Genomic DNA, 8728 nt, shown 5'->3' with positions numbered 1-8728 from the left:
CTATAGGCTATCCTGTTTGCTGAAGTGTCTTAAAGCTTTCCCTTTATTTCCCTCTAGTTCTCAGACCTATAACTCCAGCTTACTATAGATATATACATCAGTTATATCTGGACCCATTCCATTTAATCATTGGCAAATCTGATTCTGTTGGCATAATAGAAGACTCATTTTTGATTGTAAGTTTGTTCTGATGTTTCTTTATCTAGAGTTAACAAATAGTTTATTTGTATTAATTTTTCAGTGGAAAAGTCTATTCCAATGCCCTTATGGCTAAGGAAAAAGAGTCCCATCTCATCTTTGTAAATTTAAGCATTGGACTTGAAGACAAGGTCTGCTTAAAAAAAGAAGAAGAAAATAGAAGCTGAAAAATGCGGTGGGGCCCAGTCTGTATGTTACAGAGATGAGCATAACTGCCTTGTAAGAGCTTGACTTGAGATGTTATGGGGCTATTAGACAGAATGACAGTGGACAAGAATAGAATGGAAGATGACTTAAGCTTAGCAGAGCATAGAGGAGGCATAAAGGGAAGCAAGGTGGCACAGTGCAGATAGAATGTTGAACTTGGAGTAAGGAAGACTAGAATTCCAACCCTGCCTCAGACCCTTTTACTATTTGTGAAACCCTTGGCAAATCATTTAACCTGTTTCAGAATTAGTTTCCTAATCTTTAAAAAAAGTAGCATCTATGTCTCAGGGTTATTGTGAAGATAGAATGAGCTAATATGTGAAGTGCTCTATAAACTTCAAATGATATAAATATGCCCATTATCATTATTAATAACAATAAATGGAGGACAAGGTGGCCTTCAAGGCCCCAAACTCTTTAAAGAGGAAGGAAGATCAAAGAGATTCAGGCAGTCATTGGCAATTTAAATGAATAGAATTATATATGAGGGTGCTATTATTAATCAACAAAAGATTATGATTGCTAGGGTGTGGGCAATTAGAAGCTAAACATAAGGCTTTTGCACATGTTCTATTTTTGTATACTGGCACAGCATACCATAAGTAGGATGACTGAAAATTAAGGGATGTGGGGATGAGATGTGTCTAAACAAGCCTAAATTTAAGCTCAATTGCTCTCTTCTGGAGTCAGTGAGTGAAGAATTAAATGGAACAATGATAGACTGTGTTGTAGTATAAAGGTTGCCAAATATGAGACAGAAACTTGAGATCAAATCCTCTACTGACTACTTATTATAGTTGTATGACACTGGCCAATAAAATTAACCTCAATGAGCCTCAGTTTCCTTACCTGTAAAAAGAAGAAAATAACACTTCACAAGGTTAGATAAATTCACAAATTAGATAATTCATGTAAAGTACTTTAGAAAACTTAAGGTTCTATATAAATGTTAGCTATTACTTAGGGAATTTTGTCCTCCAGGAGTCATGTACCATTAACAGGGCACTCCAGGGAAGATATCTTCCACTAACCAATGAAGGAGCAAATGGGGACTATATGCCATGGAACCTCATATTCCCAATATCCAATAATAATTACTTCTAAGATGACTAAACATAAGGGCAATGTGTTTTAGTGGACAGAGAACTGTATCTGGAGAAAAACTGGATTCTAACTCTTCCTCTAACATTGTGCATAAGTCATTCAACCTCTTCAAGACTTAGTCTCTTCAACTGTAAAATGGGAATAACAACTGCATTATCTATATCATAGGGTTGTTCTGAAGCTCAAATGAGATAGTATATGTAAACCATTATAAGAATGTCAACCATTATAATTGTAAATATAAGCAATAAAATTGTTGTTCACTTTGCTGTATTGGCTTAGAGGCCAACATTTCATACAAGGGATCAGTTGAAGATATGATTCATGAAAGCTTCTAAGAAAATTTGCAATATATTTCTCCAATCTATGGTTTAAAAACATGGAAAATTATTAGGCAAATATTTCTGGGAAAATGAAGAGACTTTTATCACAGAATTTACAGTGATAGTAAAAGGAATCTTGAAAAGTCTTTTCATCTGCATTCCTATTTATACTGTATGTTTATCGGGTTAAGAATCATTCCATTTAAGTTAATGTGGTTGTTGCTCGACAGTTAATTCTGAAGAGTCCTACTCAATAAAAAACACTAAACACGTTGAAGAGCCTGCAAGCTGGGGATTTATTTCTTTGACAAGCCAACTCTTTCAATTTTATGGAGACATGAAGGAGAACATATGTCAGGCTAATAGAAAAAGTGAAGTGCAACTAAGCCAAATAGAATATTTTGTTTTTAAGCATTTAAAAAGTATCTAGTGTCATATCTTTATAGAAATCATTGGCTTTTATACATTTGCTTTAGAATTAGATTATTACCTCTCTATTTCCACTCTTCGTTAGCTGAATTCTCCTAGACTCAGACTTTGTCAGGTTCCGCTAGAATGACAGCAGAAACTGCTAAAAATATTTCCAGTGAAAACACTGTCTCAATCAGATGTCTTAAAAGGCTTCCACTTTCTTAAATCATCAAATCTAAACAATTTTCTGACTTTTACCCTCCTGGAAAACACAATTTGACTCATCATTTGTTGAAGTTGTTGTTCAGTTGTTTCAGTCGTGTCTGAGATCCTTGTGACCCTGTTTTGGGTTTTTCTTGGCAAAGACACATTAAGTGGTTTGCCAATTCCTTCGACAGGTCATTCTACAGATGAAGAAACTGAAACAAACAAGGTTAATTGACTTGCCCAAGGTCAATCAGTTAGTGTCTGAGTCTGGATTAGAACTCAGGTTTTCCATCCACTGTACCATCTACACATAAGCTCTGTTCTAGTCTAGTTGGTTTCTTTACTCTCCTGTGAATATAGTGATTATTGCTACCTGTCAGTAGTACATACAGTCAGGGCAGTAAAACACTGAAGAATGGTTCAAGGTTTTACAAATAATTCTAAAATACCAAATCCTTTCAGGGGTGGGATGTCAAATGGCCAAATGCAGGCCTTAAATTTCCCACCTAGACCATTAGTAACAGGAAAGGCAACTCTAAACATGGGAGTGGAATATGGTGGGGTGAAGGGAGTGGAATGGTCTCAACTAGATTATTTTAGGTATTAAATCATGCATATTAATTAAATTATAATTTTCTAACCAGAAAACCAACACAAAAAAGCACTACCCATCTATTGCATCTGACGTAACAGTAAGGTAGAGAACAGTTGACAGAATTCTGGCAAAGCTCTTATCTCACATCATGGTATCATGGATCTTATAACCATGTTTGTACATATCACACTCTAATCTCATTTCCTTATTGTTAGTTTCTAGGGGATGTGTGAGAGGATGCAGAGATTGTAAATTAATTTCCCCAATGGTCAGAAAGAGACAAGATATGAGAAACATTTTATCCAGTACCCCTGGAAGAATGTCATCCCTATAAAGGCCATCAATGCTTTCTTGCTTGCACACATGCTGCTGAATATATTGAAAGCAATGTGATGTCCAATATCTTAGCACAATTTTTATCAAAACTGCTTATAAAAACTGATATAATTCTCCTGGTTGTAGGTTTTTGGTTATATTTTTTTTTTTGCTCCTGAAGTAACTATTTATTTTAAATTTCTGATTACTTGTTAATGCTCATGCTCTCTAATAGCATAAAAGGCAGCAAGATATCCCTGAGTCCCTTGCCTAAAGCACATGAATCTTATGCCCAGGCATGCCACAGAAGAATGTCCAAACTCAATACAGGAGCTTGGTTTCTGAAATCAAATCTACTAACACAGCTTATACTTGGCCTGGTCTCTTGAGTGCCAAAGGAAAGTGAATTTACAAGTGGCTCTATAATAGCCATAGCAGAACTCAATTCTCATCTGTAATATCTGTAAAAAATGCATGATAAGATCTGTAGGAGACTTGAAAATAAATGAAATGAGCAACCTGTTAACAACAGAAAAGAAAATAAGATTGTAAAGCATTTGGAGAAATTCACACAGACAGCAAGCAGGAACTTCCTCCATTTGTAAAATGTTTAATAAACACAATGCTGGACTCCAATTAAGTAAGTCCTGGGTCAACTAATGACTGAGGCATACCTACTCTATGATCCTAGGCCACTCACTTGACCTTTCTCAAGCTCAGGCTCTGCATATGGAAAATGAATCTAATAATACCTTCAGGCTTTACCTCACAACGTTATTGTGAAGTTAAATTAAAGAATGTATTTAAAGTACTTTGTAAATGTCAGATATTGTTATTTTTTATTCTCTTATCTTTCCTGTCATTTTCTTCTGATCCTTCATTTCATTTCCAACATACATTGTGAAACAGCATCGCTGAATCAAAGGAGATGCCATTATAGGAAGCAGGCAAAATAAAGCAATAGATACTGTGTAAAAAAGATTGGGGAAAAAATGACTTGCTTTCATGCCACTTGGCTTACAGTATAATCAGAAATCTGATTTTTATATCCGTCACAGTATCAGTATGATGCCAAACATCAAAGTGGAAAAAAAATTGTCTGTCAACCATCCAGATATTTTGTCTTTGTCTATCTGTTACATATCTGAATATTTGGAAAAGTAGTGATTTGGAAATCTTCATTATATATTTTTTCAAGTTTTATCCATATTTTTGTCCTCCTATACTCATGTTTGCCAGGCTATGGATCTTTCTATTTGGAAATATTAAATTAAAATTTGATATTTCTACGGATAGCAAACTACTGGTCAGAAACAAAGTATGCACCTACATGAGGTAAATAAGTGGTTGCAGGGCATTCCCTTGTTGGGAAAAGATGATTTATCAAACCCTACCCTATTCACCTATAAATGCTCACTTATCTGCCACCAGGAAGGATATTATTCTTACAGAACCATCACCTATATATCTACCTGATATTAGGATACAACACTTAATATCTCACCTGATTTTATTTTTTTTAAAAGGCAACAGATATTGAAACCCAAATAGCTTACTGTGATGTCCATGTACCATTAGGTATTATTTGGAAGATGGGTAATCATATACTTAGGACCCATGAGGGTCTTTCAAAGGTTGTAGTTTCTGACCATGTCATGCCTTTTGACAATTTTTTCCACAGCTGTCAAAATTTGTTAAATGGAAAGAAGGCGATAAAGTTGTTAAAATAAATATTATTTATAGGAGTGATAAAAGGCAAAAGGTTCTTTGGTAATGGAAGAATGCATATTGTTGCTACTTTCCTTTTATGTTTCCATGGCTATGAGCTAGCCTCAGGGTTTAGGCATTGCTTCTAATCTTAATTTTCTTTTGAATTGTCTGTTTTATCAACCTATATGTCATAATTTAAATGCTGACTGGCCTAATGAAAAAATTCTGATAAAATAATTGTAAAAATCATCAATGTACTGGCATAATTTGGTTCTTATTCACTTGTTAATACATATTTGACTTCATCAGAAACAAAACAAGTTTTTCCAAGAATGTTAAGGGAGAAACTTAAAACAATCTCTTTCAATTTATTGATGTGTTACTGGAGATGTTGTGCAGACAATGAATAATGCATGAGTGCATAGGATGTGTAACTAATTCTAAATACTAGTTCTGTTTTTCACATGGACACCTCTATGGAACATACATAGATTTGGAATCTTTATTCTAGATATCTTGTGATATTGCAAAAGGGTTACAGTATTATATCAGTGTTTTACAGCACAATTTTCCCCCCAAGCTTATCCTAACCATCTCAGTTTGTAGCATACAGAGTAGTTCATTGTATGACTGAAAACAAATAATTTTCTTGGTGAGAAAAGAAATATCTAAATCACATGTATACTTAAAACTTTGAATTTCCAACTTTGGCTTTACCTCTTTATCTTGTAGAGTGTAATTATTGGTAATAGTTAATGTCAATTATTATTATGATTAATATTATAGCACAGTGCACAAATAATATCATTTTATTCTAAATATAACCCTGTGTGTTAAGTATTATCTTAATGCCCATTTCACAGACAAAGAAACTAAGGCAAAGAGAGGTTAAGGGACTTGCCCAGGATCAAGTAGCTATTGTGCCATGGTTGAGAACTTGAACTGAGATTTCTTTATTTTGATCTGAAAGGAAAAGGAGGAAGGAAGGAAGGAATTTTTAGTAAGCAAAGCAGCAATATAGAAGTGGAGATGAGTTATTTGTAGAAAATAATTAAGGCCCCTAGCCTCTCTGTAGTTAAAGAGTCATATTGGGGAATATAGGGAAATAAAAGTTAGAAAGCTAGAGTCATTTGCTGTGTCTTAGAGTACCAATATGGTGTTTGCAATACATTTATTATTTTAACTGGTAAATGCAATGATAAACAAAATTTTTTATTTAAGTTGATTTAGCAATATATCAGATAAATTAGACATTAGAGGTCATGTAGGAGATTAGCAAAGGAATCCATGCCCTCATCCTTCTCAAGCTCTCTGCAGCCTCTGACCGTGTTTCACATTGTTGATGTGACACCGTATGCTGGTAGCTCCATTCATATACTTCACTGTCCCTTTGGTTCTGGACCCTGCATTTGCTGCACCTTTCCACTCATTTCTGATTGACTGATAGTTCTTATAGCCGAATCCTTCATTCTCTCTTTGTCTTCATTTTGGCCCCTAAGTATCATAATCCCCCAAAGCAGTGTTGTGGGACCAATTCTATTTTACTCTATATATTTATTCTGTCCCTTAGCTAGCTGATTTACAAAATGCCAAGCCCCAATCTCTTTCTAGATCTACATTTGCAACTACTTAGTGGTCTCCACTTTAAAATCCCACAGACTCCTTAAACTTAATAAATCCCTAGTCAAATTCAGTACATTAACTCAGTTCTCCTAACTTGGAGTTCTTTGTATTCCTCTATGAGGCATTTTTTGCCTATCAGTTACCGAAGAGTACCTGACATGAAGAAATGAAATGAAGATGTTCAGAAGTTTTCTTAAGGACCTCTTTTTTTTAATCAAATTGATGTTTTGGGTCTTCTAAAAATGATACACTTTTCAATGTTATTACCGAGAGTCAGCATGTCATAGTTGATAGAGAACCGGTTTTGGAATCGAGAAGATCTGAGTTCAAGGCTTGTCACTAATATGTGCTAGTTTCATGGTCTTAAACAAGGTACTTAGCCTCTCAATGACCCTAGCATCTCTAAGACTATAAATAGCAGAACAGGGTTTAATCTGGATTGGTCAAGAGAGTTTCTTTATTGAAAGTTCTCTAAATGATGGACTTTCAATCATAGTATTTTATCACAAGTAAGTATTCAAAAAGATAGGTACTGGAAAAGTATGGTTAATGTTAGTGATAGAAACCTTGAAAATTAGCTTAGGTCCTTCTAGCTGTTGTTCATGGATGAGTCATGAATGAATGTATGCCTGTTCTATCACTTAAGAAACAAGTTCCTCAAATGTATGACCTATTAAATGAAAGACACTAAATGTAGTGCTGGATTTGGAGATGGGAAAACCCAGGATCAGATCCAGATTCAGGTATTTATAATTTTTTTGATGCTGGACAAGTAATTTAATTTGAGTGCCAGTTTCCTCAATTATAAAAAGGGGATTAGCACTTAAAAAATTTCTGTGATCAAATGAAATAATGTATACAAAGGCTACAAAATATCAATTAATACTATTTCTCCTAAGGGTATTGTTCTTATTCCAGAGTCCCTGCTCACCCTATTCCCCACCTCCACCTCCAGTCTTAGTATTTGTTGATGGTGTGAAAGTCTGTATTCAACTCATCCCTGCCTTTCTTGAATTTATAGAATATGAAGTCAATCATGCCCAACCCTAGGCTTTCCCCCAAAATTGTACTTATTTTAGTTTATTCTTATAAAGAAGGCCTCTTATCCATGTTTCACTCCTCTTGGGTGCCTTTAGTCCTGTTACATATTTGTATGGAAGTGGTGACCTGATATACATGCAATATTTCACAGAAAATTAACGGTTTCATGGTTTTTGGAGCCAAGAAGTATGGTAGGTAGAGAAAAACTGCTTTTTAAGCATTGTTGGCATATTTTAGTTTATATATTCAAAATGATTATTTTAAAAGGGTATCCTTTTAAATATTTAAATTAAATTAAAGGTTTTCCTTTAAGAAACATGCTGATCTGATAAGAAAAAAAGGCCTAAGAGCAAAGCTGCCCCCTTCATTGTATGTAGTTCTTCAAAAAGGGCAAATAAGTAGTGAAGATAGGAGGTAGCTTTGGGGAGTTCAGCACTCTGGGATACTTGGTAAATCAGAGTAGTTAGAGGCAGGAGATGCATCAGAAGCACAATCAGCCTGGAGCAAATCAGGGGAAGAGACTGTTAGGGAACAGCAGAGGACATACCCCTGCCACATAGAAAGAGCAAATTCTAGGTCAATAGTGATCCAATGGGTAGAAAGGCAGAAAAGTCAAAAACCACGCTGGCTATTTTCTGCATGAGGAGGAAAACATGTGTTGCTGGCCAGTAGTTCAGGCCTCATTAGCAGAAGTGGGATACCTGTCTGTCACCTACACTTGAGGCAGCTAACTAGCTAATTAAGATCTTCAAAGCAGAAGTGAGAAAGCAAGCCTAAGGGGTAAATTTTCACCCCCGACAGTTGAGTTGTAAACCAGACTCCTGGACTAGAGCCCTTAAATTCTCTAACTGGAAGAAAGGACAGCTGGTTAGGATTGCATCTTAAGTTAGGTAAATTCCAAAAGTCGAGTAAGAAAAAAAAAGAAAAAGAAAAGAAAGAAAAATGTTTGTGTGTGTGTGTGTGTGTGTGTGTGTGTGTGTGTGTGTGTGTGTGT

Source organism: Vombatus ursinus, unplaced genomic scaffold, assembly GCF_900497805.2.
Source record: "Vombatus ursinus unplaced genomic scaffold, bare-nosed wombat genome assembly UNPS02007612.1, whole genome shotgun sequence".
NCBI lineage: Eukaryota > Metazoa > Chordata > Mammalia > Diprotodontia > Vombatidae > Vombatus > Vombatus ursinus.
Note: the sequence above shows the minus strand (reverse complement) of the source record.